Source organism: Populus euphratica, unplaced genomic scaffold (assembly GCF_000495115.2).
Source record: "Populus euphratica unplaced genomic scaffold, PopEup_1.0 scaffold461.1, whole genome shotgun sequence".
In the NCBI taxonomy this organism is placed as follows: domain Eukaryota; kingdom Viridiplantae; phylum Streptophyta; class Magnoliopsida; order Malpighiales; family Salicaceae; genus Populus; species Populus euphratica.
The window spans coordinates 32,782-44,617 of NW_011500168.1; the positions used below are offsets into that span (position 1 = coordinate 32,782).

At 32.3% G+C, this 11,836-nt stretch overlaps 1 pseudogene; it reads right to left on the reverse strand.

Moving 5' to 3' along the window:
• The window catches only part of LOC105111300 (mannan endo-1,4-beta-mannosidase 5-like), a 19,698-nt pseudogene extending 8,122 nt beyond the window's left edge, over positions 1–11,576 (reverse strand).
• Positions 11,577–11,836: the final 260 nt, after the last annotated feature.

Below are 11,836 nucleotides of genomic sequence, written 5' to 3' on the forward strand. Positions count from 1 at the left end.
TAATAATAATAATAATAATAATAATAAAGAAAAAGAAGGAGAAGAAGAAGAAGAAGATGAGAACTTTGAGATGGAATATTAATGTAACGATTAAACAATGATAATAACAAATGTCAAGGTTAGAGGTTCCACTAATGGTATATCAAACAAGTATAGTATAAACTCTTATTATTGAATTGGAAACCACACACAAAGGAGGTTCCAATCAGATTATATATTGTTAACATGATTACATTAGTCATCTTATTCAATTAATGCTAATACTTGTAAATCTCGTCAAGCATTCATGATTATAACTTATGTTAACAATAAATCAAGTTCCTTTCATAGCTCAGGTGTCGGTTATACCATACATTATGGGCTATGAAAGTGCCAAGCATTTGTTGTACCAAGTGTTATACAACATAAATCAAGATTAGTTATTTAACAAGCAAAGTATTAAAGAGTGAACAAGATAACAAATATAAAACATGTTAGTATCAAACATTAAAGTCCATATTAAGTTTACATTATACTTATTCTTACACCATTAGTGTAACCTTTTCACCTTGACATAATTAACTTAGCTAGACATAATGAAAGAAAGCAAAATAGATAAACAAAATAAGAACATAAAAGTTAACTAAGTAAAGGAAAGGAAATGAAAGGCATAAACTTAATATTAATGAAAACAAAGCATAAAAAATACAAAGAGAGAAAGGAAGAGCATGATCTTGATCTGGAAACCAAGATGCCTAAATGCATGGCAAATGCCTCCTTTTATAGGCCAAAATTGGAAACTATTGATTTGATGACTAATTGATAAGTGGGTGGCCAACTTTTGACTTGGTGACAATCCTTATCTTCTCTTGTCTGCCCAAAACGTCATTGATAACGTCAAAATTGGAGCCAGTTGTAAACATGAAAGTTGTAGGCAATTGTCTCAGCTTTCTTGTGTAAAAATTTCAGCTCATTTGGACTTCTAGAACTCTAGATATGGCCAAAATACCGAACAGTGCTCGGGCTGGAAGACAGATTCGGGCTTCTTTGTTGTTGCTACAATTTGGACTTGATAATGGCCTTTTTAGATCTTGGGCTCCATATGAAAGTTGTAGGCCTATGTCTTACCTTTCCATCCATATAAATTGGACCTAAATCTGAGATCTGTAGCTCTAGATATGACCCAATTACCGAATAGTGTTCCGGTTTGGATTGCACCGACATCTCTTTTCTAAGTTTGGCCATCTCTTTATCCTTGCAATTTAAGTTCTTCAAGTCATCAATCAATCCTTTCATTTATGTGATAGGCCTTCATTAAAAATAGACATTTACCACAAATTATAGGTATCTTATCTTATTAGATACATTATTATAAAACATATTTTAGTTTAGGAGTTATTGATACTTCAAGTGCAAAATGATGATATAAAACCATGATAAAAATACACTTTTAAGTACTAATCAATTAACAACTTAATTTAATGATATATTTCATTTAAATTAATCTTACTATCTGTTTTGCATGTGCGACAAACAGAGCAAAGCTGCTAGTGTGCATTGGCACCGAGCCATGAATTGGCCGATTCTGGCTGCTAGTACCGGACTAAGAGCGTCATGTCAACCGCTTAAATGTCACATGCTCAAGATATTATGGCCATATATCTTTTAGGATCTATATCGGTTTGAAATCCCTCCAAACCGCAACATTGTTCTAGCCTTGGAAACCCCTATCTCTCGCGGGTTTTTTTGCTCTTTTTTGTGCATCATATCAAAAATCACATTTCAAAACATAAATTTTTTTAAAAAAAATCTTGTATTGTTTTCAATGTTACCTAGTTGCCGCTTGATTTTCCCACACCCTCCTCACAACAGTATTATGCTCACTGTCCTAGCAGAATTTGTCCTGTGTATAAATAATTAATTTTAAATAAAAATAATAATTTATTTATAATTATATTAATAATTTATTAGAAATAAGCTAAAAATTATAAATTAACATCAACCTCAAATCTATCAAACCATGCATTAATTTGAGGCATCCATTTAGGATGCTTGGATATCTCACTCCATTGAAATAATGGAATGTCCATCGAAGCTTTAAACGCCAATGATATTACTCGACCGGCCTCAATGTTTGTAAACCTGAAAATAAATGAAATAAATTCAATAGTGATTACTTCATAAATTATGTTGTAATTTAAAAAAAAAAAAAACTAAACCCTTAACATACTTACATTAAAAGGTCGTCATTCCACTATGCCTCATACTTGTGGGTAAATTGATTCCGTTGTGAAGGCACGCCGCTTCTGCATTATGAACTAGCGCTAGAAAAAGCAGCATTGATTGACAGCCAAGTTGTGTAGGTTCCTTTTCTTGAGAAGCACCTAAGGAAATATCATATTTGCTGCTAAACAAACTAGCTGTGACCATACATTAGCAACCGTGACTAGCTCTTGTTTTCATTCTACGCATCTATATAATTTTATAAAAAAAATTATTTAATTAAATTCAAATGTAAAAAAAACATTCGACGGCACCTCCCCTATACTAGATACTACCCATATCCACAAACCTGCACATATTAACAGTAACCACAACCAATTGACTCAATCTATACTAATTATTCCAACATATTCAATTACTAATCCTAAGGTAAATTCAACATTAAGAATTACAATTGAACAAATTATTCAATAATTATGCCAATACAACAATAAAATATATTCAATAAATAAATAAAAAGCTCTCGACTAAAAATTAAAATTAATGGAAAAAATTAAACATAAAGCATGCAGTAATAGAGTAAAATTAACAATTATTCCAAAATATTCAATTACTAATACTAAAGTAAATTCAACATTAACAATTACAATTCAAAAAATTATTCAATAATTATGCCAATACAACAAAACAATAAATTAAAAAAAAAATCTAGACTAACAATCAAAATAAATGGAAAAAATTAAACACAAATCATGCAATACTAGAGTAAAATTAATAATTATTCCAACATATTCAATTACTAATTCTAAGGTAAATTCAACATTAACAATAAATATTCAACAAATTAACTAATAATAATTATGCCAATACAAAAATAAAAAATATTCAATAAATTCAAAAAAAAACTATAGGCTTTAGGAATGAAATATGCTTACTTTAATAATGTGTTGAATTCAAGACTTTATCTACATTACAAAAAATACACCAAAACAAAAAAAATAGCAAAAAATAGCAAAAAAAAACCTCAAAGTAAAATGAAATAGAAGAAACACATACCTTTTAAACTGATGAAGATTCACAAGAAAACTTGCTAGAGATTAGAGGTGAAACCTTTGAAGAATGGAGAGGGAAAAAATTGAAATTTAAGGTGAAAAACAAAGGAGAAGAAAAAACAATATAAAGAGGCAGACGCTAGAACTTATATGGCAGTTTTATCGATGGATATAAAATTAATTATTATTTTAATTTATTCCATCGGTGAAGTGTCAAAATTTCATCGGTATTTTTTGAATTTCACACCAAAATTTTTAATGACCCTCCATATTTTTTGTTATCCGTCGATAATTTCGTCGGTAAAATAACGCGATCAAATATGCATTGAATGCACTAACCTTTGGAATTCACATAGTCCGTCGGTAAAAATGACTCGTCAACAACTTACCGATAGACAATTTTCTGTTGGTAAGTATGTCGGTGATTGTGGCATTTCAAGTAATTATTTTCAAACTCTATGTGAAATACCAACGGACATTATTATGTCGGTTCACATCAGTGATTGTGGCATTTCCAGTAATTATTTTTTAACACTATGTGAAAGGCCGATGATATATTCCGTCGGTATTGATGTCGGTGAATGTGGCATTTCAAGTAATTGTTTTCAAACTCTTTGTGAAATACCGACGGACATTATTATGCCAGTCATCATGTCGGTGATTATGGAATTTCAAGTAATTATTTCTAAACTCTCTGTGAAATATCGACAGACATATTCCGTAGGTATTGATGTCGGTGATTGTGGCATTGTACAAGAAAGGTTTTGTTTATGTTGTCTATTTACCTTCCTGTAAAAACTTAAATGATAAATTGTCTGTCGCACAAAACAATAACAACAGTGCTTAAACAATAAATATTTCATATTATAAGATATATCATCCATGATCTAAATTACATGAAAAAAAAAGAAGCATTTTACCTTCTTCATCATCAATTGAATAGTCATCACCTTCATCGTAATCTTTAATATGGATATCATCTTCTTCATCGACATTTGCCTGTTAGCTAGAGCCCAAAATAACATTTAACTCCTTTGCGTCAACATCAACAAGACTATCATCAAAAATACAAAAATTTGAATTTTCTTCCAATTCAATCGAAGGAGCAACTCAATATGGTTCAACCAACTCACTAACTTGAAAGACTTCATCTCGCACACTTGTGTCTTCATTCTCATCCTAAACAACCTCGATACTTAAAAGTGTATTTTTATCGAGGTTTTATATCATTATTTTGCACTTGAAGTATCAATAACTCCTTAACTAAAGCATGTTTTATAATAATATATCTAATAATATAAGATACCTTTAATTTATGGTAAATGTTCATTTTAAATGCAGGCCTATCACATAAATGAAAGGATTGACTGATGAATTTAAAAACTGAAATTGCAAGGACAAAGAGATGGCCAAACATAGAAAAGAGATGTCGGTGCAATACAAACCGGAACATTGTTTGGTGATTGAGTCATATTTGGAGCTGTAGATCTCATATTTAGGTCTACTTTATATGGATGGAAAGATAAGGCATAGGCCTACAACTTTCATATGAAACCCAAGATCTAAAAAGGACATTTTCGAGTCCAAATTGTAGCAACAACAAAGAAGTTTGAATATGTCTTCTAGCCCGAGCACTGTTCAGTATTTAGCCAATATCTAAAGTTCTAGAAGTTCAAATGAGCTAAATGTTTTACACAAGAAATCTGAGACAATTTCCTACAACTTTCATGTTTTCAGGTGGCTCTAATTTTGACGATATCAATGATTTTTTTGGCAGACAAGAGAAGATAAGAATTGTCACCAAGTCAAAAGTTGGCCACCCACTCATCAATTAGTCATCAAATCAATACTTCCCAATTTTGGCCTACAAAAGAAGGCATTTGCCATGCATTTAGGCATCTTAGTTTTTAGATCAAGATCATGCTCTTGCTTTCTCTCTTTGTATTTTTTGTAATGTTTATGCTTTGTTTTCATTAATATCAAGTTTATGCCTTTCATTTCCTTTTCTTTACTTAAATAACTTTTATCTTATTTATGTTCTTATTTTGTTTATTTATTTTTCTTTCTTTCATTATGTTTAGCTAAGTTTATTATGTCAAGGTGAAAAGGTTACACTAATGGTGTAAGAATAAGTATAATGTAAACTTAATATGGACTTTAATGTTTGATACTAACATGTTTTATATTTGTTATCTTGTTCATTCTTTAATACTTTACTTGTTAAATGACTAATCTTGATTTATATTATATAACACTTGGCACAACAAATGCTTGGCACTTTCATAGCCCATAATGTATGGTATAACCGACACCTGAGCTATGAAAGGAACTTGATTTGTTGTTAACATAAGTTATAATCATGAATGCTTGACACTTTCATAGCCCATATTGTATGGTATAACCAACACCTGAGCTATGAAAGAAACTTGATTTGTTGTTAACATAAGTTATAATCATGAATGCTTGACGAGATTTACAAGTATTAGCATTAATTGAATAAGATGACTAATGTAATCATGTTAACAATCTATAATCTGATTGGAACCTCCTTTGTGTGTGGTTTCCAATTGAATAGTAAGAGTTTATACTATACTTGTTTGAAATACCATTAGTGGATCCTCTAACCTTGACATTGTTTGTTATCATTATTTAATCCTTACATTAATTTTTCATCTCAAAGTTCTCATCAACTTTTCATCTTCTTCTTCTCCTTCTCCTTCTTTATTATTGTTGTTGTTGTTGTTGTTGTTGTTGTTGTTGTATTATTGTTATTTATAATTTGTACAATTAACCTCCCTATGGTTCGACCCCGGTCTTGTCGGGTTATTTATTACTTCGACACTCCTACACTTGGAAGAAAATATCAATCTTTTAGTCATGTCATAACACTTACATTTTCTTTCAGGCCCTAGGCTTAGTGAAGACAAGGACTTAGTCGCACTCCTTCCCATTTGATAAACGTTGTATGTAATGTACATCAATGAATAGTAAATGAATAAGAATCTCGTAATGACATGCATACGTACAGTAATTTTGCAAGTTAGAATGAGTTTGTGATAGTGCTTATATGTATTCTGAACCACGTGGCAAATTATTCACCTTGTAATTGAAAGATCTAGGATTCGGTCAGCTATGAGTTATTGGAGAGTAAATATTATTGATGTTGCCTGCAAGTGATAATAAATATATGATATTATAATATATAATTAATAGTATATTACTAACAAAGTTTAATTAGTATTGCACATATATAAACTTACTAAATAAAAGGTCTCAACTCATCACAGTAAAATAGAACATAGTTGTGTGCTTGTTTGAACTCTATTTCTTACAAATATCTTCCTCTTATGGCATTTTTAGATGTGGGTTGTCCAGTATTGGAGAATATTGACAAGTTCTCACTAGAAGGCACTTCACCACCATCATCATGTCGTGGAACACGATTGATTCTTGTTCTTAAATGAGGTTCAAAATAGTACGAGATAAATGTTAAGATCTCCTCAACAATATAGGCCTCACATATCAAAGCCTCAACATGCGCCTTGTTGATAACCTATTTCTTGAGATTAAACAAGTACTTGCATTGAATAAATCAAGTTTTTTAAATTAAGAAAAACATAGAAAATACTTTTATATATGAATTACATTGCAACTATAATATCTAATAGTTCGAATGGGTACATCCATTTATATTGGACTGGTCCTCCAGCTTTTGTCTCAAACGATAGATGCATAGGGAGATGCTCCATTAAGTCAAAAAAAGATGAAGGGAATATCATCTCAAGTTTGCATAGTATCTCGATGATATTCATTTGAAGCCTCTCAATGTGCTCAACATTCAACTTGCTGGAGCATATATCTCTGAAGAAATGACTGATCTCCGTGAGTGCATCCCAAATTTCTTTTGGCAACAAATCATGAAAAGCTAATGGAATGAGTGTTACATAAACACGTTACAGTCATAACTCGTCATTCCATATAATATACAGTCCTCTATATTAACCAATCTTGATATGTTCGATACATGTCCATCCAGAAAATACATACTCTTAAGCCATTTGTAGACTAGTAGTTGTGTGTTTTTCTCTAACACGAAGTTTGCTCTTGGTTTTGCAACCCGTGATTCATCATAAACCAACTCTATATTTTTACGGTTACAGTATAAAGCTACATCTAATCTAGCCTTGATATTTTCCTTTGTCATCCCCTTCACATCCATGATGGTGTTGAAAATTATCTCAAACACGTTCTTTTTTATTTGCATGACGTCACGGTTATGGCGGAGCAGATTGGTATTTTAATAAGGAAGATCCCAAAAGATAATTCATTTTATCCAATTATGGGTCAAACCAAAACCATGAAACTTTTGCTTACCTGATTGAAGGCCAAACACAATGTCACCCTAGTCTGATGCAACATCATGCAATTCTTCACCAAAAAGACGCAGGGATGCAACATCTTTTTTAACTCTATCAATAAAGAAATCTTTTTTGTTCTTTCTGTACCTATAATTACGTGGCAAGGAGCGACGATGATAGTCAAAAAATGAAGCTTTCCCTCTGTTTGTAAGCGTGAATGCCTTGTTATTTTCCATGAAGTATGGACATGCGAGTTCCCTATGCATGCTCCAACCAGAAAAAATTCTATAAGCTGGAAAATCATTGATAGTCCACATCAAAGCTGCCCTTATAAGGAAGTTTTGTTTCCTCGATATATCATAAGTCAGAGCTTTAGAAGACCACAACTGCGACAACTCATCAATCAACGGTACAAGACAAACATCTATATTCCGTCTCGGGCTGCTTGGACTAGGTATTACAGTGGCAAGTTATAAACTATGAGTATGACCGGCCAACAAGAATAAGAAGCACTAAATAACCTGAATGGGTTAAATCTGTTTGTACACAACCCAAGGTGCACATTCCTTGATTCAACTGAAAAGTGAGAATGAACACTGTTAAAGTGTTTCCACGCTTCACCGTCAGAAGGATGCACCATCACTCTATCAACCGCATCATGTGCTTGGTGTCATGTCATGTGCTTAGCAGTTCTTGGTGACATGAATAACCTCTACAGTCTAGGTGTGATCAGGAAATATCTAAATTTTTTATATACCACTAGAGTCTTTCCCCTGCCAGTTCTAGGTTTGTAACAGGAATGCTCGCATGTCATGCACTCGGTCATCTTAGCATTTTCAAAGTAGTATAATATGTAGAAGTTTGGGCACACGTCAATTTTCTAGTATCCTGAACCGAGGGGTTTCATCATGCACTTCGCAACATAGAAGTTCTCTTTCAGCCTGTTCCCTTCAAGTAAAATGCTTCTCGTCCATTCAATAATTTTGTCATACTCGGCCTCCCTCAACCTGTGATTTGATGTAATGGTGAACACCTGTGCTACGGCTGATAATCTACTATTGTTTGTGTGACCATCCCATAATGGTTCATTAAAATCTTTTAATAAATCAAAAAACCTAGCTACATCTGAATTAGGTTCTTCTACGATTGGAAATTGACTAACATTACCTTGATTCATTCTCATTGCATCCATAACCATATTTCTGTAAGGATTTGTGTTGTCATTTGTTGCTTCATACATGTTGTTACCACTAGAAGTTGACCTAACCACCATTTCTCTCATTCTCCTCTTACTAACAAATACTTCTCCACATGCATACCAACACTGATAATTTTCTATAAACCCTTTGTATAGAAGATGCATCATTACAATATTCGGATGCAGATATTTTTTATGTTGACACTTCCTGCATGGACACTTAATACCACCTCTAGTAAAATTTCTGGGAATAGATGTTACAAAATTAATAAAACCCTGAACCTTATTACAATAATCAATCCTCCGCAATTCTTAGGGTGAATCTCAATACATCCATGAACAATCATTCATGACTTATATTGAACCTATATAAAATTATGATGATATCATGTATTAATTAACTAAGTTAGGTAAATAAACTTGCAAAAATATTACTTTACTTCAAGATTATCCAACAAATCAATCACAACTTCTCATAAATATTAAATATTTATTATTATTTATCAATGTCCATACAAATTAATATATATATATATAAAAATTTATGAAAATTATCACTCAACAATACCATCGAAAAAACTTTAAACGGACCCACTAAGCAAGCTATTAATTATTTTAAAACAGCACATGTAATTCGGTAATTCCATAAAGTTTTAACAATTTATAAATAAATACAATCTTACAAAATCTAAAATAAACCATAACAGGTATAGAATTATACATTCATATACTACAAGTTTGTTTGAGAAATAACAATAAAACATGTACATCTACTAACAATAAAACATGTACATCTACTAACAAAATACATATACTAAAAAAACAATAAAATTTAAATTTAAATGTTAAATGTTAAAATTTAAAAAGATAGAATTACTTACAAAAATTGATAAAATCCATTGGTAAATCAGAGCACGGATGTTGTGACCATAAAACTTCAAGAAATATAACTTGTTGTGCTAAGATGAGGGAGATTTTTGTTTGGAGGGAGGGGGGCTTGTTGTTTACAAATGGGGAGAGTTGGGATTAGAAAGAAGAAGAAGGAGAAATAGGGGAGGAGAGGGTCGGCAAAGATGGTATATATTAACTTTTTCCAACGGTTTCACCGACGGAAATCCATTGGTGACATCGTCAGCTATTCTGACGGAAAACTCAAAACATCACCATATGGATCCACCATTTAAAATCCCCCGGTGATTCCATCAAAATTTTAAATAGGAAATCGGTCACGTCACTGTACGGATTTATCATTTTGAATTAGTCGATGATTCTATCGGAAAAAATAACCTCGCTATAACATCCATGTCAGCAACCCATTTTTTTTTTAATTCAGACCGTTTTTCATCTGTAATTCAGTCAATAACTACTGATAGAAAGTTTTCGTCGGTCATTACTAACTGAATTACATATGGAAAAATTTCTATTAATAATTTTGACTTTAAATTACTGACATAAATATTCTATCGGTAAATTCATTGCTTATTTCTTTCTAACGGTAAATCCATTGATATTGAGTGAATTTTTTGTAGTGTTTTGAGTCTGTCGAATGACTGGACATCCACCTCGGCATGAATTCCATTTGTGCATTATCACTCTGCCCAGGTACCTTGTAATTTGACAGAACAGTACCGTGTTAATTATCTTTGCAATATGTCTTTTTAAGTTTGGTGAATAAAACATCATGAGTGATTGATTATTATTTCCTTTCGTGCTTACCATATGTCAAGGTATGCATGTATTATAGCAAAATCACTCTCCCTAACGAGATGATTGCTAATAAAATGTGTGCCGATTTGTTAACCAGGATTGTATCGTTTCCTGTCAGGAATTGAGTCCCCATATAAGCCTTCCATACCTACTGACAACAAATGCTCAGTGTCAATAAATTTAACATAGGGTGCTAGCTCTTGAACCCATCCCTATCAGATTTAAAGACAATCATTAATTAATAGATGATATTATAATTAACCTGACGGTTACTTGCAAAAATTATCAATTATTCATGGTTGTTGTTTCTTACGTTTACAGTCTTTCCAGAGTAGTCAACCTGGCAGCGAGGTCCGTACACGGTACATCAATTCCCATACCAAGATGGTTGGTTCATTCATATAAGCAACTCCAGTGATCGTGTTGATCCTTGTTAACACTCTCTGTGTTGAAAAAAAAAATAAAGAAAGAAAAGAAACATTATTCATCTCTAATCATAACATTACAGAAAGGAAATCTGTCATATTTTATTTAGTGCTCAAAATATGTAACTTGACATGATTCTTGTAATAGCCCTTCACAACAGCGTTTGTATAAATAAAAATCATCACCATTGTTTACTGGCACTCCTGCGGCTGTAACCCAATTCACGTACTGTGGTCTCCCTCCAAAGTCATGGTAATTATTGCATAATGTCAAGATTAAGCAAATTATGTACTTTCTTGCCTCACAAATCACAAAATCAAGTCCCTGAGAATTACAAACAGTATATTTAGCATTGCTTAGATTTTTCTTAGTTGGGAAACAAGTTAAAACACAATTTTAGAGACAGAAATATACAAGCATATACCTGAAAGACATGCTCACTAGAAACCCCAGGAGAAATCTGCAGAGCTTGATAACCTTCATCACTAAACGCCCATGTTCGACAAACAGTAAGACCGCAGCCGCGCGAAACACATTAGATACTTTGCACCTTTGACTTGGCTGCGATGCAACATACATTATCCAGTAGGAGTTGAATTCATTGAAAAGGAATGGAGAGCCATTTAGGGCAAATTAGGTGTTTGTGATTTGAATGAATCCAGACGATGTAGGAAGCTCATCTTCACAAGCAACAAATGCTAAAAGCAATATAATAGTACCAAAAAATAGAAAGCTTACATTCCTAAAGCTTGCCATCTTGCTTGAAATTTATGTTTTAATTTGCCTTTGGTTGATTCGTACTTGAAAGGATGGATCTGAGGAGAAGCTGGGGAGATGTGGTGCCTATTTATAGAAGTGAAGGGTGATGAGCATATACAGGTTCTTAATTTAAT